This window comes from Ranitomeya variabilis, chromosome 5, assembly GCF_051348905.1.
Source record: "Ranitomeya variabilis isolate aRanVar5 chromosome 5, aRanVar5.hap1, whole genome shotgun sequence".
Lineage (NCBI taxonomy): Eukaryota > Metazoa > Chordata > Amphibia > Anura > Dendrobatidae > Ranitomeya > Ranitomeya variabilis.
The window spans coordinates 244,815,387-244,837,551 of NC_135236.1; the positions used below are offsets into that span (position 1 = coordinate 244,815,387).

The 22,165-nt window shown below is 42.9% G+C and overlaps 1 protein-coding gene across 1 annotated transcript in view; it reads left to right on the forward strand.

Annotated features, from left to right (window-relative positions):
- Window positions 1-16,582: 16,582 nt before the first annotated feature.
- The window catches only part of LOC143775612 (proto-oncogene Mas-like), a 64,557-nt gene continuing 58,974 nt past the window's right edge, over window positions 16,583-22,165 (forward strand). Inside the window, exon 1 of the mRNA XM_077263955.1 lies at window positions 16,583-16,813. The gene's annotated coding sequence lies outside the window, so the exon portion shown is untranslated. The remainder of the gene's footprint in view (window positions 16,814-22,165) is intronic.

The window sequence follows — 22,165 nt, forward strand, 5'->3', positions numbered from 1 at the left end:
CCTATCAGCAGTGCACAAACACACAGCAATGTGCATGTGATGCACACAAGCATGTGTCATTGGCTGTGTATGTCATATGTCCTTGCCCTAAAAGAACCAGCCATTTGCCCCGTCGCCACCATTTCCTCACTGCTGCAGCTTAGTGTTAGACGGCACCGCTGCTGCTGTGGGCGCTATACAGACTAAGAGTGTTTTTTTGGAGCGAATTGTCAGAGAGATAGGTTTAGGGAGTCGGGGGGAGTCAGGACTAGTTGTAATATCAGCCCTTTTCAGGGTAGGTTACAGCAGTTCATAGCACTGTTTGCCAGGCAGGTCTGAGCCAGTGCTGTGAAAGTGTTAGTCATAGCATTTGGTGTAATCTAGCTCAGCCAATCCTTTTGGGCTAGTAGCATTGTCTGATAGTCATCTGTAGGGTTGAGCGAAACGGGTCGTGCATTTTTCATAAGTCGCCGACTTTTGGCAAAGTCGGCGTCTCATGAAACCCGACCCGATCCCTGTGCGTGGTCGGCCATGCGATACGCGATCTTGGCGCTAAAGTCGCGTTTCGTATGACGCGTTTAGCGCCATTTTTTCAGCCAATGAATGAGCGTGGGCAGAGTGATGACATAGGTCTTAGGGGAGTGAACGCCTATCGTCATGTTATCGCTTGTGCGCAGTAGGGATTTGGAATGTGCAATACGAAATTTTCTGTGCTGGGACGGAGGGGAGAGAGAGAGAGAGAGAGAGAGAGAGAGAAAAAAAAATAATAATAAATTCCTTCATTGGGTTTCGTGTTTCGTCCGAAACCTGACTTTTCACGGTGGTCGGCCGATTTCACTCGACTCGACTTTTAAGACAGTCGGATTTCACAAAACCCAACTCGACCCTAAAAAACTAAAGGTCGCTCAACCCTAGTCATCTGAGTAGCCCGCCTGTAAAGCTAGCTACACCGCCTGTGTATCTCAATTCTTACTGCATCTAACCCAGTAAATCGTTTTGGGGTTTTGGGCTTAGTAGCAGTGTCTGCACATCAGCAGAGTAGCCCGCCTGTGAAGCTAACTATCTCAATTTTTACTGCATCTAATCCAGTTAATAGTTTTGGGCCTAGGAGCAGTGTCTGCATGTCAGCAGAGTAGCCAGCCTGTGAAACAAACTATATCACCTGTGTATCTCAATTTTTACTGCATCTAATCCAGTTAATAGTTTTGGGCCTAGTACCACAGTTTGGCCACTCAGTTCTGCTTGGTTTTCATCCATCGGTTGTTGTGCCAACAACTACAGATACAGAGTTGCCAATTAGTTAAGCACTAAAATGAGTGGCAAAAGGCCTGCTGCTGGTGCAAAGGGGAATAGGCATGTTGGAAAGGGAAAAAAAGGTTGTGTCCATGAGGTAGGTGGTAAAGCAACAGTAACATCTGCAGAAGAAAGGCTATCTTCCATCCAAAGTAAGATGTCTACTTCTTTTCGTGGACAATCTGATATGATCCCTTTCTTACGACCATCGCTACAAGCATCGCCAAAAATTCCAGATGAGGCACAAAAACAGCAGGTGCTTGAACGGATATCAAGTGCTCGTTCAAGTGGGCTCTCCTCCATGTCAACTTCAACATCACAACTACTCCAGTCCTCAGAGTTGTCACCCCAATCGCACTTGCTTCCTCACAGCCCCCAAGTCTCCAGCTGCCCATCTGAGCATGGGATAACACACATGGTTGAGTCTGCAGAGCTGTTTACGCATACTATAGCCTGGGAATCAGAGGTCTGCTCCAGAGCTTCTGTGAATCCAGACGAGGAAATGATCTGCACTGAAGCTCAGAATCTTTGTGAGTCGGATCCAGGCCCAGATGAAGAAGGTTCTGAGCATAATGAATACCCTCATTCCCAAACTGTAACTCCTGTTGGTGGAGATAATGAGGAAGATGATGGAACAAAAACTTGACTTTTCGGTAGGGGCAGGAAGAGGTTGGCTCTGAAGACGATGGGTGTGAGAACACACAGGATGATGATGACGAGGTTGTAGACCCCACTTACTGTCAACCTCCAGTCCGCCAGTCCATGAGGTCAGCAGAGGAGGTGGAGGAGGATGCTAGTGACGAGTCTGACGACGAGGTAACGGTGCGCCTTCCTGGACAGAGACGGAGTACTGGAAGCACATCAACAACTGCATCCTCAACCCCAACTGTGCCTCAGACCAGAAGTCGTGGTGGCTCCTCCGGTCACACGGGCTCTAAGCCTTGCATAGTCTGGGCATTTTTTGACATTGCAAACGATTACCCAACTCATGTTGTCTGTAAGATTTGTCAACAAAATCTCAGTAGAGGCCAAAAAATCACTAGCTTGAGTACTTCATGCATGAACCGTCACATGGATATGCGGCATAAGTTGCAGTGGGAAGCTCACTGTGCTACATTGCGTCCTAGCGGGCCAGGTCAACCACCGTATGTTTACCTAATTACTATTTTTAACGGTATCTGGCCCAGGAAATCCTTTTGGGCCTAGTAGAATTTAATGCTACTCAGCAGCGTACCCCACCCATGAAGCAAGCTACACCGCCTGTTTACCTAACTACTATTTTTTAACGGCATCTGGCCCAGGAAATCTTTTTGGGCCTAGCAGAATTTGGTGCTACTCAGCAGCGTACCCCACCCATGAAGCAAGCTACACCGCCTGTTTACCTAACTACTATTTTGTAACGGCATCTAGCCCGGGAAATCCTTGTTGGCCTAGCAGAATTTAGTGCTACTCAGCAGCGTACCCCACCCATGAAGCAAGCTACACCGCCTGTTTACCTAACTACTATTTTGTAACGGCATCTAGCCCGGGAAATCCTTGTGGGCCTAGTAGAATTTAGTGCTACTCAGCAGCGTACCCCACCCATGAAGCAAGCTACACCGCCTGTTTACCTAACTACTATTTTTTAACGGCATCTGGCCCAGGAAATCCTTTTGGGCCTAGTAGCAATTTCTGCTACTCAGCAGAGTACCCCACCCATGAAGCAGGCTACACCGCCTGTTGATCTAATTTACTAATTTTTAACTGCATCTAGCCCAGGAAATCAATATGTACATAATAGCATTTTGTGCTACTCAGCACAGTACCCCACCCATGAAGCAAGCTACACCGCCTGTTTACCTAAGTACTATTTTTAACGGCATCTGGCCCAGGAAATCCTTTTAGGTCTAGTAGAATTTGGTGCTACTCAGCAGCATACCTCACCCATGAAGCAAGCTACACCGCCTGTTTACCTAAGTACTATTTTTTAACGCATCTGGCCCAGGAAATCCTTTTGGGCCTAGTAGAATTTGGTGCTACTCAGCAGCGTACCCCACCCATGAAGCAAGCTACACCGCCTGTTTTCCTAAGTACTATTTTGTAATGGCATCTGGCCCAAGAAATCCTTTTGGACCTAGTAGCAATTTCTGCTACTCAGCAGAGCACCCCACCCATGAAGCAAGCTACACCGCCTGTTGATCTATTTACTAATTTTTAACTGCATCTAGCCCAGGAAATCGTTTTGTACCTAATAGCATTTTGTGCTACTCAGCACAGTACCCCACCCATGAAGCAAGCTACACTGCCTGTTTACCTAAGTACTATTTTTAATGGCATCTGGCCCAGGAAATCCTTTTAGGCCTAGTAGAATTTGGTGCTACTCAGCAGCATACCTCACCCATGAAGCAAGCTACACCGCCTGTTTACCTAAGTACTATTTTTTAACGGCATCTGGCCCAGGAAATCCTTTTGGGCCTAGTAGAATTTGGTGCTACTCAGCAGCGTACCCCACCCATGAAGCAAGCTACACCGCCTGTTTTCCTAAGTAATATTTTTTAATGGCATCTAGCCCAGGAAATCCTTTTGGGCCTAGTAGCAATTTCTGCTACTCAGCAGAGTACCCCACCCATGAAGCAAGCTACACCGCCTTCTTTCTTTCTCAATCTAACCCCTCGGCTCTGGGGTGTCCACTCTCCCTCCAGCTCTCTCCTTCTCACAGGTGGACTACCGCGTGTTGTCACACTGTGGTGAATCTTTTGGGCCCAGGCATAAGAAGTCATCGAGGTAATGGATAATATGTGCCGCCTTACAAACGTCCATGACGACACATTCGAGGAAGCAACTAAACGCCTCAAATAGTGAGCAGGATATGGAGCACCCCATGGGCAAACAGCGATCTATGTAGTATGCTCCTTCACAGAAGCAGCCCAATGGGAGGACACTATTCGGAGGCACAGGTAGTAACCGGAACGCCCCCTCAATGTCTGTTTTGGCCATTAGGGTGCCCTTTACCAATTTCTTGACCCGCCTGATTGCCTCGTCAAAGGAGGTACAGTACATAGTACTGTACTTGGTTCCGCATCGATGTTGTCGTTTACTGACCTGCCCCTTGGATATGACAAATGGTGGATTAGTCTGAATGTATTGGGTTCATTTATGGCACAACTCCCAACTGGGGTACCACTACGTCTTCTAAGGAAAGTGTTCTGAATGGACCCGCCGCCATTCTACCTAAAGATATTTCTTTTTTTCTTTTTCTTTTTTTTGTCAAGACGTCTGGGTGTTGGTAGAGTGAGTTTAGATTTTTACTCCAGCCTTTCTTGATTTTAGAAGGTTATGACATGCCTATATCTGTGTCTCCTCCTCCTTTTACTCCTCCACCTCTTTTCTTTTGACATGACTATATGTAGTTGTGACTTTCCATGTGTTTGTTGTGTCTTCTGAGCAGTTTGTCAGCTTTTGGACACCTTTTAAGGTGTCTTCTATGTGTTTTCCATGTGTTTGTATGTGTTTGTGTTTGCCTACCATTGGTTTCAATGGGGTTCGACGGTGTTCGTCAAACGTTCGACGAACAGTTCGTTGAACACCTCCCTGTTCGACAAACCGAACTGAACCCGAACACTAGGGAGGTGGCTCATCTCTACTCCTGAGTGCCATGTGCAGTGCCGGGTATTGATGTGCAAGACTCATCGAGTTTCTTGCAGGTAAGTATGAGCCCTTACAGTGGACCTGACAGCTGATGCATGCTGCCTACAGATCCAGCAAAATGTATCAAGCACCGGCAGTACGATCTCAGGCAGATACGTTTGACTCTGAAACATGGCATCATTTCAGAGAAAAAAATACTTTAAGGCTATGTGCCAACGTTGCAGAATAGAAGCAGAATTTTCTGCTTCAATTCTGCATACCCTTGGCAGGAAAAACGCATGCGGATATATACACGGTTTATACTCATTTTTACTGCGTATTTACCGTGTTTTCCATGTGTTTTTCAAGCGGATTACAAGCGGATTTCTAATGCATGTCTATGGGTGCGGAATTGCCACGATTCCGCAAAAATATTTTTTTGACGCGATGCGTTTCTGCCGCGGAAACAAACGCAGCATGGTCACATAAATTGTGGAATGCGGATTTTTACGCAATGCGTTTCTGCCGTGGAAAAAAATGCAGCATGGTCACATCAATTGCGGAATGCGGAATGCATTAGAAATTAATTGGATGCTGTTTGTAAGCGTTTTTTAAGCGTTTCCGCTGCGGAAAAATTCTTAAAAACGCAACATGGGCACATAGCCTAAAAGCCGCAAGGGACAGAACCACATGAGACTAGTTGGTCAGGCAAGTCCCTGGAAGCTTCTCCTCGCCTGCTGCCCTGGATTAACAGGTCTGTCTCTACATGTGCATATAGGCAGAGACTTGTCAATCCAGTGCAACAAGCATGGAGAAGCTGTTGGAACCCGCCTCATGACTAGTCTACAGTGTGGCTCAGTCCTTAGTGCCTTTTAGGCTTCATTCACACATTCAGTTTTTGGTCAGTATTTGTAAGCCAAACCAGGAGTGGGTGATAAATACAGAAGTGGTGACATGTTTCTATTATACTTTTCCTCTGATTATCCCACTCCTGGTTTTGGCTTAGAAATACTGATGTAAAATACTGACCAAATGCTCAACATGTGAATTTGGCTTTAAGGCATGTTTTTCTCTGAAACACCACAGAGTCAAACATATCTCTGAGTTCAAACAGTCTGTGTTTGATACATGCTGCAGCATGTGTCAACTGTCAAGTTATTAACAAAAGAGAGACAAGGCCCTATCGCAGGGGATCACCATAATACAGATGAGGCAGAAATGTATAAACACAACTTTATTAAGTGACACATACAAAGGACAAAACACAGTTAAAAACATTTAAAAACATATATAATAATACACCAACACCCCTGATGAAGCCGCCCAGTGCAGGTGGCGACACGCGTTGGGTCTCTCTCTAACCCACATTATGACCCACTCTGGAGGCTATTTCGGTTCTGGCTCTGCATGCCTTTAGGCAGTATTTTCACTGCCTCACCCTACAGGTTGCTTATATTTGCTTTGAATGGTCTGTATTATATCTTGACTGGTAGGTTATATTGGCTTGGTTATTACTGCCTTCAGGCAGTCTTCATTTTCAACTGTTATCCCATGTTGTGCACAGTCCACATGTTGCTCCTCTGGGCACTCTTACTGGCCATTTGTGGTTAACACTACTGTGGCCTCTCTACTTGTTCATAGTTTAACCCCATGAACCAGCTGTCCTTGCATGTACCTGCTCTGTATTACTAGGCATTACTAGTGCAGTGGGGTTCTTTACTTTGTATTACGTTACAGAGACATACAAGCTGGGGTTTGTTTCACAGGCAGTTTGGTGTTATATACACTGGGTTTTATGGTGTCTTTTTTTCATCTGCTATTTATGCCTTATTTAACTGCATTTTGTCCAGGGGAGAGCCTTGCATAGGGTCTAGTTACTCTCCAGCTGGGCCGTTCTGGCCATTAACAGAGTATTTTACCATCTTATTGTAGTGTGGAGTCATTTGTGGGTTATTTGCCTTATCAGGGGCGATGGTGTATTATTATATATGTTTTTAAATGTTTTTAACTGTGTTTTGTCCTTTGTATGTGTCACTTAATAAAGTTGTGTTTATACATTTCTGCCTCATCTGTATTATGGTGATCCCCTGCGATAGGGCCTTGTCTCTCTTTTGTTAGTAAAGCTTATCTCTTTTTAGGCCCTGGTGGTATCCCATATACCGTGGTGCCCCCGTTTTGTCTTATTTAAACTGTCAAGTTATTGTTAAAAACCCTGTTTAAGGCCTGTTTCACACATCCTGATTAGTGTTGAGCATTCCGATACCGCAAGTATCGGGTATCGGCCGATACTTGCGGGTATCGGAATTCCGATACCGAGATCCGATACTATTGTGGTATTGTGAATCGGTATCGGGATTAATATCAATGTGTAAAAGAAAGAATTAAAATAAAAAATAGGGATATACTCACCTCTCCGGCGGCCCCTGGACTTTACCACCGTAACCGGGAGCCGTTGTACCTAAGAATGCGCGCTTGAAGGGCCTTAGATGACGTCACGGCGCTCTGATTGGTCCGTAGCGGTCGCGTGACCGCTACGCGACCAATCACAAAGCAGTGACGTCACCTAAGGTCTTTCAAACACTTGAAAGACCTTAGGTGACGTCACTGCTTTGTGATTGGTCGCGTAGAGGTCACGCGACCGCTACACGACCAATCAGAAGCTGCGGACGTCTTCTAAGGTATTTCAAGCGCTTGAAAGACCTTAGGTGACGTCACTGCTTTGTGATTGGTCGCGTAGCGGTCACGCGACCGCTACGGACCAATCAGAGCGCCGTGACGTCATCTAAGGCCCTTCAAGCGCGCATTCTTAGGTAGTAGGTACAACGGCTCCCGGTTACGGCGGTAAAGTCCAGGCTGCGTCGGAGGGTGAGTATATCCCTATTTTTTATTTTAATTCTTTCTTTTACACATTGATATGGATCCCAGGGCCTGAAGGAGAGTTTCCTCTCCTTCAGACCCTGGGAACCATACAGGATACCGTCCGATACTTGGTGTCCCATTGACTTGTATTGGTATCGGGTATCGGTATCGGATTAGATCCGATACTTTGCCGGTATCGGCCGATACTTTCCGATACCGATACTTTCAAGTATCGGACGGTATCGCTCAACACTAATCCTGATATTTCCGGTCCTGGAAAAAAACAGTACCGGAGATATCCATGTGTCCTTGTGTACATGTGTGGCACCCCAGGAGTCCGGTTGCCAGAGTGGCATTTCCTCCCTCACAGGGAGTAATGTCATGCCTGGAAGCAAGGTGGGGTTCCCATACCAGGTGTCAATAGGAGAGAAGTAGAGCAGAACCTGGGGAGTGGAGCTGTGATTAAACTCACCCCAGAGCTGAGCACTAGGAACCAGATACCGGAGTCTGTGGTTGCATGAGTGCTGAAGTCCCGGCAGCTAAATCCAGAGGGCAGGCCGATCTAACACCCGAAGCGGCACCTTTGATTGGCTTGAGCTACCTGCCATGCGGGCAACGTTTAGTTTTTAAAACCAGAGAAACCAGTTATCAGCAGGAGGGTGAGCTGTTAGGCAGCAAGGAAAAGGGACAACAGCGCAGAAGGAAGTCCTCAATACCTACCTGACCAGGTGTATCAGGTCCTCCATTATGATCTGTTACCAGTACCCCGGTCTGTACTATCAACCATCAAGTAAAGGAAAATAAAAATCTACAGCCCTTGTGTCATTTAGTGAACTCTTGCGCCCTGAGTCCTGCACCATAAGGTACCCAAAGCCTGACATAAATGGAACCGATAGCCCTGGGGGCCCACTTCACCTGTGGGGATCAGAACCATCCCAGCTGTGTCACCATCAGCCTCAGAGGTCTCCTTTAGCAGTGTCAGCCATCCGTTGCCGAACACCACACGTTAAATCCCATATACATATTCCCCATTTTACGGCACAGCCAGGGCCACGGAGTTGGGTCACGGCCCCCTGACTTCCCCAAAGAACTGTCCGACCCGGTTTCGAGTACCTAATGGCCCTGGTGGATGTGTCACATGTGTGTCATACTTGTGGCATATGTGTGGCAACCGTGTGCCGCCCATATGCCATTTCAGTACCATATGTACCCGTACCTGGGAAGCAGCGGTACAGTTAGCACTGTTCCCTGGCACTAGGTTCTGAAGACTGCTCTCATCATTCTCCCATGCTCTGCTGGCAATCAGCACGAGCAGGGGAGAATGTTAAGAGTTATATTTAACTGATAATAGCAAGAGCAGCCACTGCCTGCTCTATAAATAAATAAATTAAAAAAACATGGGTTCCCCTGTATTTTTGATAACCAGCCAGACAAAACTGACAGCTGGGTGTTCCAACCCTCAGCTGTCAGAGTTAGCAAGGCTGGTTATCAAAAACAGAAAAGTCCCCACACAGTTTTTTAAATTATTTAAATAAATAATTTTAAAAAATGACATTGGGTCCTCCCCATATTTTACAACCAGCCAATCTAAAGCAGACAGATGGGATCTGGCATTGGACCCCCCAGCCTAAAACTAGCAGCCAGCAACTGCCCAGAAAAAGTGCTTACCTTACGCCCATTCAATTGAGGTCTTCGTCTCCTGTTATAAAACAAAAACAAAAAACAACTATTTCCCTTGCCTATTTCTGGGGATAAACAGATTTTAACTGAATGGTGCCATGATGCAACCGTCCAGGCTGAAAACCACTGGTGAATGAGCTGCTGTGAATGCAGCATCAGTGACTAGCAGTGACATCATTGAGGCTACCGCGGGTCATTGAGGCTGCATTCCCAGCCGTGCTGAACTGCGGTGACTTCAGCACAGTGAGAAAAATCACTGAGTTCACCGCCGCTCAGCTCAGAGAGTTTCCCACAGATCAAAGATCAGTGTCAGGACTCTGAACATTTTTTATTACCTTTTGTGCATTACTGCCCTTTTCCAAGATGGCATCTTTGGTCTCATGTGCACTGTGTCTTCCTGCTATAAAACTCAACCCCAGCCTTCAGTCTGTGCTAGAGTATTCTGCCTTGCATCCAGCTACTGATCCTGATGACTCCCTGGCTCCTGCTCCTGTGAACCTGTGTGGTGATCCTGCTACTCTGCTCTGAGTTCCTGCTGCATACACCAGTTTCCAGTAATCCTCCTTCATCTGCTGCTCGTGTTTACTTCCATCTGCATTTGCTGGACATGTAAGCTGTTGCTGCTCTGCAAAACCCTGAGACTATTACCCAGGCCTCCCTGGTTGAGCTAAGATATTGTTTGAACTGCCTTATAAGCATATCTATCTGTGTTTAGACTAAAACAAGGACTAATTAGTGTCAAGTATCCTCAAGAATAATTGTGCTTCATAGACTTTCTGCGTGATTGCACTTTCCTCTGAAGTTTCCTATAGACTGCTAAGCTGCGTTTAATATTTACACCAAGTGTTGTGGATTTGAGTTTCTCTCTGAACCTGTTTGAATCACCGTGTGATAATATAGACTTTACCACTTATAAAACTGTGTCCTGTACTTGTCTTGTTCCATGCAAAGAGTCTCCTGAGTTATCCCCTATAATTATTACAGGATACTCTAGCCACAAAATAGGAGACTGCTGGAACAATGACTGCAGAGAGCAGATTAGAGCAGGTGTTTTCCATAATTAGATCACTGCAGAAAGATGTGGAAGGTCTGCAAAAGAAGTTTGGAAGCTTTGAACACAATCAACAAATGTTTGGACAGACTTTGCAGGACTTAAGCACCCACATGGCAGCCCAGGAAAACAAACTTGCTGGCATAGAGTCCCAGTATGGACAGGCTTTTCAGGACATAAGCACGCAAATAGCTGCACAAGCGACTTTACCCTCTGGGCAACCGCCACCAGCTAGCCCACCTAAGTTGCCCCCATTCAGATTTAATGGTGATTGCGACAAATTTTGTGGCTTTGTGAATCAATGTATGCTATATTTTGATGTGCATGCTGACCATTTTCCTAATGATAGATCCAAAGTATTGGGTGTAATAATGCTGCTGACGGCATGCGTGCTCGCCTGGGCGAATCCGATGATTGAGTCTCGTGACCCATGGTTAAATAACTTGGATGATTTCTTGGCTGCTATGGCATTAATGTTTGATGACCCTAATCGCCGTGCAACCGCTGAATCTGCTTTATTATCTTTACGCCAGGCTAAACATTCTGTTATTGAGTATGCTACTGAATTCAGGAGATTAGCGGTAGATACCAATTGGGACAGTTATGCACAATTGCCTATTTTTAAAAGGGGTCTGTCTAGTATTGTTAAAGATGAATTAGCTCTCTCTGAGTCACCACAAGAGCTAGAGACACTTATACAGCATTGTGTGCGCATAGACATTCGCCTTACTGAACGTAGGCAGGAGAATTTTGCTGCATATAACCGTATTTCTAACTTTTCCCTTCCTTCCAAAGAGTCTGCAGGTAAAACATCTCAGGAGGAGGAGGCGGTGCCCATGCAAATTGATTCCGTTCAGAGGCGCGAGATCAATTAGCGCCGGGAGCATCGCCTTCATGAAAGTCTATGTTTCTACTGCGGCCAGTCTGACCACTTCTTGATCAATTGTCCTAAGTGTCCTAGACGGCCTAACAAGGTGCTAGCAGCAGTAGGGGAGTATGACAACTGTGATGATGAATCTGACATCTCTGCATGTAGCCTGCCTTTAAACGCTGTATTCCATTCACTTTCTATGACTTCACCCCCCAAGGAGCTTAAGGAAAAGAACTCTCACTGTTCTCTCCCTATTAATATCCTCTGTTCAGGACAGTGGATTTCCAGTGCAGCTATGATTGACTCTGGTGCAGGTGGCAATTTCATGGATATCGCATTTGCCAAGGAACATGGTATTGAAATTCAGCAAAGAGCCTCTCCAATTACCATGGAAACAGTGGATGGGCCACCTTTAATCTCTGGGCCTGTGGATCAGGAGACCGTACCCCTTGAAATTGTGTTGGAGCCTAATCATCAGGAGCAACTTTCTTTCTTGCTAATTTCTTCTCCTCATTTTACTGTGATTTTAGGCATTCCTTGGTTGTGTTCTCAGAACCCAATTATCAACAGGGAGACCAAGTAGATTATCTTTCCAACAAGGAGCAACTCAGCGTTAACAGAAACTGTCCCTGAGTCCACGGCTACGGAACCACATGTACAGGTATTTTCTTTACCTCCAGCATATAAAGAGTTCTCTGACATCTGTGACAAGAAGAATGCAGATCAGCTTTCTCCACACAGGCATTATGACTGTCCCATTGAGCTGCTTCCTGGGGCAGCTATTCCTTTTGGTAAAGTATACCCTTTGGCGGCACCTGAGCTTCAAGCCTTAAAGGAGTATATTGAGGAAAATCTGGCCAATACCAATACCAGAGTATTCTGCCTTGCATCCAGCTCCTGACCCTGGTGACTCCCTGGCTATATACCTGCTCCTGTGAACCTGTGTGGTGATCCTGCTACTCTGCTCTGAGTTCCTGCTGCATATACCAGTTTCCAGTAATCCTCCTTCATCTGCTGCTCATGTTTACTTCCATCTGCATTTGCTGAACATGTAAGCTGTTGCTGCTCTGCAAAAACCTGAGACTAATACCCAGGCCTCCCTGGTTGAGCTAAGATATTATTTGAACTGCCTTATAAGCATATCTATCTGTGTTTGGACTAAAACAAGGACTTATTCGTGTCAAGTACCCTCAAGAATAATTGTGCTTCATAGACTTTCTGCGTGATTGCATTTTCCTCTGAAGTTTCCTATAGACTGCTAAGCTGCATTTAATATTTACACCAAGTGTTGTGGATATGAGTTTCTCTCTGCACCTGTTTGAATCACCGTGTGATAATATAGACTTTACCACTTATAAAACTGTGTCCTGTAGTTGTCTTGTTACACGCAAAGAGTCTCCTGAGTTATCCCCTATAATTATTACAGTCAGAAGCAGCTTATTGATCATTGGCTCTCAATCTGGAAGGTCACATCTTTGCACTGTCCAGGTTGAAAACTATTTATCCCCCAGACATGGATTACTGCATGGGGCAGAACATCAGAGACTTGAGGGATACGGGTGTCATTTGTGTGCACATGTGCGGGATGTTTTGCAACCCGTGCTGCTGTTAAAAAAAGGACTTGTCAGCGTATTTTGCCCATGAAAACACTGGAAACACTGACTTGTGCACAGATGGTCTACGTGTGTAAGTATCTCCAGTATGTGTGAAAATTGTCACCACATGTACCAGACACACTGAGGTCTGAAAGAGCCCAAGGGCTCATTCCAAGGTGATTTTTTTTTACATCCAAGAGGTACTGAATTTTTCCGACCATAAGATGCACTTTTTTCCTCCAAATTTGGGAGGAAAGTGTGGGTGCGTCTTATGGTCGGAATGTAGCATGTGGGGAGGGGGCAGCGGCTAGTAGGATCGCACTGTGATCACACTTGCAGGAGGCAGAAAAATGTCCCAGCTGCCCAGAATCCAGTGCTGGGGAAACCAAATGGTCCCCATGATTAAAGTGCAGTGAATATTCATTAGCCGCTTCCCTGCCCACCTGTCAGCGCTGAGCAGTGAGTGGGGAGCAGCAAATGAATAGTCCTTCACTTAGACTGGGACACACATGGTTTCCTCAGCACTGGATTCCTGCAGCAGCTGGGGAGATCTGTGTCTGTTGGAGCAGGGGGCAGCAGCAGGAGCATGGGACAGAGGGGACAAGATCACTGCATATCTGCCTGGACTGTGCTGGATGCTGAGGCATAAGGACCTGTGTGATGTCATGAAGAGGGCAGTCTGGAGCCTCACATGACAGCACAGAGCCCTCCTCCTCTGATGGCATCACAGGTCCTTCAGACCAGACTCCCCACTAGAATATGCAGGATTCTTCTTATGACCTGTGCTGTGGAGAGGCAACAAGAAGGAGAGCTCTGTGCAGTCATAGGATGCTTTTACCTCACCACAGTGGCTGGCTGGCTGCCACAATTAAGAGATTAGTCTTTACAACACACAATAAAGCACTCTGCCACTCCTGTGTTGAACTATAACTCCCAGCATGCCATAGGATCTGCGGGACATGCTGGGAGTTATAGTTCTCCCAATGGGATCTTAAAGCAGCACTCCAGTGTTATTTTTCAGTGCTGGAGTGGTGCTTTAAATATAAGCCCTGTGCCCCCATTCCTATACTTACCCTCCAGCGTCTTCATATAGTACTTTACAGACACCACACTGGTCCCACAGCACCATCTTCTACCCGCAGCTTCCAACATAATAACATACTATTATATATAATAACACCACATATAATAGTATGTTATTACATTTTACCCCATTTTTTTTTTGCTTCAAATATTTTTTTCCTTATTTTCCACCTCTAAAACCTGGGTGCGTCTTGTAGTCCGAGAAATACGATATGTGTTTTTCACAAATAATATGTATGCCTATTATAGTTAATGGGGCTGCCGTTTACATGTCTGTGTTTTTTTAGGAAACTGAACGGTTCACGCAAAATTGTCCAATATTAATATGAGTGTGAGCAAAATCGTCAATGCAAGTCTATGGCTTTATAAAAAAAAAAAATCAGAAAGTACTCAGATGCCTGCTAGATAGGAAAAGATAAACTTTATGTGTTTGTCATACAAGAAAAACTGATTAAACTCTGATCAAAATCGGGTGGTAAAAACTGACATAAGGACCAAACTGATGACACTGATCAAAAAATTACTGATGAAATTGATACGAGAAAATCACTGCTGTCAGAATGAGCCCTAATAGTCTATAGGAGTCTGCTACTGACGGAGAGCAGTCACACTGACATCATGTTCTCTATGCTTGTTCTCCTGGCACTGATTACTAGAATTTTCTAGCTGTTTTCAGTACCTGTGTTCTGTCAACAGGGAGAGGGAGTGTCATCCTGGCGGTCAGCGCATTACCGCAGCCTCTCTGTTTTGCTAATGGGATGATACGGTTGTAATAAACATTCTTTAACATTTCTCTGGTTTTTAAATTGACCAAATCACTTCCACTGCTAACCAGAGGAATTCAGAACCTTCACTATAAACATAATCATAAAAGCCCTAATAGAAGAGGTAAAGTACAAGAGAAAAACACAAACAAAAACGTGACAATACAAACTTTCTTAGAAATTCTAAAAAGAATGGAAAGCCTTTCATAGAGTAACATCTGCTATTGAAAGGTGCTTTATAGCATAGGATATACTAAAAGCATGACACACAAGCTAGTATATTACATTGATGTCTGACTGTATCGATCGGTCACCTTTCCCCTATTTTCTTCAGTTCTTTATATGTTTATGTTATTATAAAATGTATCTGGTATCTATAACATCCATAATGTGACATGAATAAAAATGGTATGTTGGAGAGTTGGAGACAAAAACAGAGGTCTCCGAACTTTACCTAGTCGTGTGACCTCTTCACACGCCAACATTTCAGTATGGTGATGATAAAATAAATACCTTTTATTTAGAAGTTTTCTAATCGCAAACCGGTTTTCAGCTTCGGACCTGACCCTTCATCTGGTATAACCTGCTGAAAGATCCAGTCCGGAGCTAAAAATCGGATTGTTATTTGAAAAGTCCTCAATAAAACTACTTAATAATTCGGTACCATCACCATTCCTAGCGGCAGAGCACCTACATTACTGTTCACTTGATGTCTCTTCATGGTTTAAAGTATTAGACCTCGGATTTGTTAGGTGTTGCGCATTACTGCCTTACCACCGCGTGCAGAACATTAAAGGACCACATTAGCGCTACCTAAAGCTTCATAATCTCCATATAGCACACATCCAATACATTGTGTGGAAGAAAACTCTTTAACGGATGTTTCATCATGGTTAGTATTTTGTATTGTGCATTCCAGTTTGAAACCATTGATATGTACATTTTTGTTGCAATATACAAAGGATATTAGCACACAATTAAGGGAAACCTGGCATGTTATACATGTACCAACAAATAAAGTTGCACTTTGTAGCGCTATAGCATGCAAACATGAAATATGAAATTTGAATTGCATTACCGCACTAGATAATATGAAAAATTGAGAATACTTAGCCCATAAATTAGCCAATTCATGTCTACCCGACAGCCACGATAAGGCGATTCTTGTTGCTGGGAACCTATCTAATGTGAATCCTCTCTTAGACTAAAGTGCACATTTCTATGGGAAGGTAGGATCCTGCTGTAAATAAAAAAAGCCTGAGACTGAGGGGTGGAGTGCTCAATCACAGAGCCAATGTATAAAAATATCAGTAGTTCAATCTGTGGACAGTACGGTATACAGAAAGAGAAGCTGTGAAGAGTGATATATAGAATTGTGGGGGAAGATTCAGAATAACTTGTAATATATTCATTGAGATCCCTGATGTTTGTATACAAGTCCAGTGGGTGGTCCTTCTTACTTAGTGTTTGAGTTATATCTGCATGCACAGTCATACAGGGACCACCCAGTGGACTCCTATGCATGCAAACACCAGGGATTTCAATTAATAAAATGCAAGTTTTACTAAAACTTTTCTCACAAAAATGTATCAATCTGATCAGCTTCTCCTGCCCCATAACATCCTACCTGAAGGTTAGATAGTAATTCAACATGACAGGTTTCCTTTAACTTAATATTTCAGAATTAGACTGACATGAAATCAAGTTGAAACATGAAGCTCTAGTCCTCCTCCGTATACACAGGAACGAGCCTTTCACATGTGTGATGTCATTATTGTTGGGGGTTGTGCAATACCTGAATTGTATTAATGGTATTAATTTAGTTTTTGTAAGAGTGGGTGTGAGATAACCTTCCCGGACGGTTGCTGTGTACACACTAGTAAACTAAAAGCCCTGATTTAGACAGCAGGTAGCAGTAAGGAGAGAATATTTATGGCTTGACTGAGGCTCTTTCACCTGGGAACGTAAGCAGTAAATTCCAGATTTACTGTATAAACCATAAGACGTCTACAACTGGATTAAGATCAATACAGTAAGTATTTCACATAGCAAAATTCCCTATATATTCGAAATTATAGTGAGGACTTATATTTTCTATATAAAAAATAGCTGATATTTTAAGTACAAGTGTACAGGTCTTTAATATAAGAAATCCCATAATGGCGTGAATATATTTACCAGCTTTTACACAATGCGTTACATTATTCCTGCCTATTATTTTATATTTCCTACATTATTCCAACATCTGTAAGTTATTAGATCTTACAAAGACATGTAAGAGAATGTAGATAGCATATGTAGAAAGAAGAGGAAATTATAAATATTAATATGTTGTGAGTCTGTATTACTTTTTTCTATTATTTGAGTATAACAAAGTTTAGGATTTTTTGAGCTCTCTGAACTGATGTCAAATAAAATACATGTGTATCTCATTGGCATTCATAAGTTTTTTTTAACACCTTTTTTTGCTATATAGCTGATTTTTATGGTTCGGAAATATATTTTCAGTTTTTCTTGAGTTTATTTTTCCCATTGCAGACACTTGTAGTTGATTTAACAGATTTGCTCTGTCCGTACTGATGTCATTGTATCATGCATAGCTTTTGATAATCATGTGTTTAGAGAAAAATGGATGAGTCAACAGATTCCATTCATTTTTATGGGACTTATATAGAATGCATCATTCAATAGGTAGGAAATAAGATGATATTGTGGACAGAGTCCAACCTGTGGTTTTGGGTCCTGTAAACCGGGTCTAGGAGGGAATGTTTCTCATTTCTGGGGAGTGCCAACCTGGCGTAAGAAAACTTATAGACCATGCAATGCTTGTTTAGGAATTTATATATGAAAATAGCCTCTTCAGAGAGGAAGTGGACAGGTACAGTAGACATTTTTGTCATTATCATTTTTTTCATGCACTCGTGAGGAACAAATTGAAATCCGTTTTTCAATTGCTTTTTAACCCCTCAGCAACATATGACGTAAACTTTCATCATATGTCGTGTCCCCGACTTTGAGGCGGATTCCAAAGCTGAACTCATATCTTTTCCTGCAAATAGAATCTGATTTAATCAGCTGTCATGTGCCTTTAACAGCCGCGGGTGGATTCGTGATCCACCCGCGGCTGTTAACCAGTTAAATCTCGCTGTCAATCTGCACCCCCCGGTCATGTGACAGGGGTTGTCATGACAGCTGGGAGTCTGCAGAAGACAAGACCCCCATGCCTGTCATTGTAATTCTCCTGTGAACGCCAGCTCGTGGGCGCCATTCATAGGAGATTGTAATTTCTGCTGTACATAGCAGTACTGAAGACATGCTATGTATAGCATAGGCAATCGGATTATCACAGCTTCAAGTCTCCTGAGGGAACTTTTAAATAAAATAAACAGTGAAAAAAAGTTTTTAAAACTGAGAAAAAAATAAAAAAAACCACAAAAGTTCAAATCACCTCCCTTATGTTCCATTGAAAATAAAACAATAAAAATACACATATTTGGTATTACTGTGTTCAGAAATGTCCGATCCATCAAAATATAAAGTAAAAGGCGTAACAAGAAAAATAATTACAAAGATAATTACAGTGCAATAAAATGTAATAACAGGCAATCAAAACATTGTACCTACCCAAAAATGGTATCATTAAAAACATTTACTCAGGGCATAAAAAATAAGCCATCACACAGCCCCAGATCTTGAAAAATGAAAATGGCAACAAATGCATAAACTTTTTTTCATATAAATTCCGGAATTTATTTCCACCACTTAAATAAAAAATAAACTATACATGGTTGGTATCTACGTACTTGTACAGACCTGGGGAATCATATCGACAGGTCAGTTTTACCATATAATGAGCATGGTAAGGATAAAACCCAAAAAACAATTATGGAATTGCACTTTTTTTTGCACTTTCATCCCACTTGGATTTTTTTCCTGTTTTTCAGTACCCTATATGGTTAAATCAGTGGTGTCATTCAAAAGTACAACTCCTCCCACAAAAAACAAACCCTCATACTATTGCACCAACAGTTGTCTCCTTCTCACCCAGCATTGTATGTATGGTTTTGTAGCCCATTCCATCTTTGTGCAGGTCTATGATCTTGTCCCTGACATCCTTATAAAGCTCTTTGGTCTTGCCCATGTTGTAGAGGTTAGAGTCTGACTGATTAATTGAGTCTGTGGACAGGAGTCTTCTATACAGGTGACTATGTAAGACAGCTGTATTTAATGCAGGTAAAGAGTTGATTAGGAGCGTCTAACTGGTTGGTGAGAGCCAGATCTCTTAGTGATTGATAGGGGATCAAATACTTATTTCTCACTGCAAAATGCAAATAAATTTATGTAATTTATGCAATGTGATTTTCTGGATTTTATTTTTGATATTCTATCTCTCAATGTTAAAATTAACCTACCCTTAAAATTATAGATTGTACATGTCTTTGTCAGTGGGCAAACTTACAAAATTAGCAAGGGATCAAATACTTACTATACAGTATACTATATACAGTAAACACATATCTGGTGTCACAGTTCATGAATGATGTAACACTGTGATCTATGGTAGGGGACAAATTAAAAGATTTGGTTTTGTCCAATGCATATATACAAACATTACACCTTCTGTTAGCGCACTTGTAGAATCACTGTACAGATAACCAATTTGATTGGTCATCTGAGAAGAATAGGAGATAAAGAATTCCCCAACGTAAGACCCCTTTGGGCCACACACCAACAACCATTGTTTATGATATCATGTAAAATGTCTTCCTGAATAATAACTGGTAAATATTTGTTGACAATAGATTTTATTTCATTGAATTGTGGACTAAAGGGTGTTGAAAACGTGACATGTATTACTTGGATCAGGGAAAAGTTTATCATGGGATGCAAAAGACCTTAGCTTATTTACCACTTTCTCAAAGGTGCATTTGATGTTGTGATATTTGTATCCTCTGTCAATGAAATGTTGACTAATGATATGGCTTTCTTGAATAAATGAATGAATTGTTAGAAGAACAAATCCGTTTTACTAGATTGAATTCCCCAATGTGTCATGGCACATATGGTGTGATGGGGATGTGAGGAAGAAGAAAGTAAGACTGTCTGTTCTGTTAAGCGATGTCTCTACCTTTTTTGCGACAGAGTTGGCAATTAAATATACATCCAATAATGGAGTTTCTGTAGTAGGGCTGTTTACTGTGAATCTGAGGTTTAAATTATTTGCATTTAAATATATCATAAATTTAGCGATGTCAACACGATTACCCTGTCATACAAATAGCAGATCGCCACATATCTTCCAAACCAATTTATATAATCGAAAAAAGGGTTATTCTCACTAAAATTATATGTTTCATCCCACCACGACATAAAGAGAATAGCAAGGGACGGGGAAAATTTCAAACAAATCAGGGCACCGAATATTTAAAGAAAAAAATGAGAATCGAAAATAAAGAAATTATTATATAACAAATACGAAAAGGACTTGATGATGAATTACTTTAAATTAATGGAATAGTCATGGTATTATCTAAATGGTACTGGTTAGCTTTAATTGCTAAATGACGAGGAATAGCGGAATATAATTTCATAACATCACATGTTCTGAATTTAACTTGCTCATTCCACTTGAATTGATCAAAAACTTGTAATACTGTAGAAGTGTCTTTCAGGGAACCATGAAATTCTGGCCACCAAAGGTTGAAGATGTATGTCTATCCATTGGCTTTCATTCTCATTTAAGATCCAATGCTGGAAATAATGGGGCGAAGGGATTTGATGCACTCAGTCAAAACACATCAATTTTGAGGAAAAAGGCATAAAAGAAATGCAGCAATAATCAGAGAAGATCATTATTGCCTTGAGTGGTGTGGACACCTGCATAAAATGTGCAGAAAAAAAGCAGTAGAAAAAAAATGCAGCATTAACACTACATATGAACATGACCTCAGAGTTACATTTTTAATATTTTAAAAAAATCAATCAAGTCATTTTTTTTATTCCATTTACCAATCACCATAAATAATCTGGTCACTGTGTTGTGCGAATCATTATGATTACAGGGACACCAAATATGTAATTAGCTTAAACTATACTAAATTCTCCCAGTGATCTCAATTGATCCTCTGGATCATAGCTATAGTTCTTTATTATTATACATTACTTATATAACACTATCATATTCCGCAGCACTTTACACACATTATCATCACCAATGGGGCTCACAATCTAAATTCCCTATCGGTATATCTTTGGAGTGTGGGAGGAAACCCACACAAACAAAGGGAGAATGATCAGTGAGGCAATGACTGGTGTCATATGTGAGGGTCGCTATGTGTCCCCCAGGATGCGCTCAGAAACGTATTAGATCTGCTGGAGTGCCTTGTGTTTACAGCAGAGTGCCTGTGAGTCACAAGGCAGAATAAAAGTAAGTTTGAACCTGGTCAAGTTATTTTGACCAAGGAGCTTGTTCAGGAAAACCCGATATGGGCTTTTATTTTTGAAACAGACTACAGGAAGGTAGTGGGGTCCGGTCCGTTTCCTCCAGCCCAGCTCTTATAAGTGGCCCATGGCCACAGTATGGAGGAAAGGAAAAAAACCCTGCAGGAAGGTTTGGGTGTGTCAGTTTTGGTCTTGCAAGCAGACAGAGTAGTTGATCTGCAGAGCATTCCCTGTGTGATGCAACGCAGGGTTAAGAGGAGCCTGGCACCCCTGCGTACACGGCAGTGTGGATGCTCACAACAACCGAACCCGGCTGCGATCCGGAGGATACAGCATGCTGTGCACTGTGTTAGTTTTTGGACATTAAGCACATCTTGTTTTGAACTTGCTTGGGTGCCTGCTTAATCACTGCATAGCGTGGACACCGCTGCACTACATGGTTGGAGAATGCAGGCAGTGTGAACTGAGGAATACCACAATGCGTGCTACATGACGGTGGTCCAGCCTGCAACACTGCACCTTAAGCCTGTGGACAAGATGGAGGAAATACTAAAACAGTTGGCGGTGTCTCAAACACAACAGCAGAAGGCACTGCTCCTGCTCCCAGTACCCAGAGGTGATACCACTCCGCCACACTTTGGCTAAACTAATAGCCCGTGAACTGTTCGCCAGGTTCTGTCACCTTGGGCTACCCAAGGAGATCCTTACGGATCAGGGAACTCCTTTTATGTCTAAGGTGACCAGGGAGCTATGTAAGCTGCTCCAGATTAAACAGCTATGTACGTCGTGTACCATCCACAAACTGACAGATTGGTGGAGAGGTTTAATAAGACCCTCAAAGCCATGCTAAGAAAGGTAGTTGTCAAGGATGGGAGGCATTGGGATATATTACTGCCCTATCTAATGTTTGCCATCTGCGAGGTACTGCAGGCGTCCACGGGGT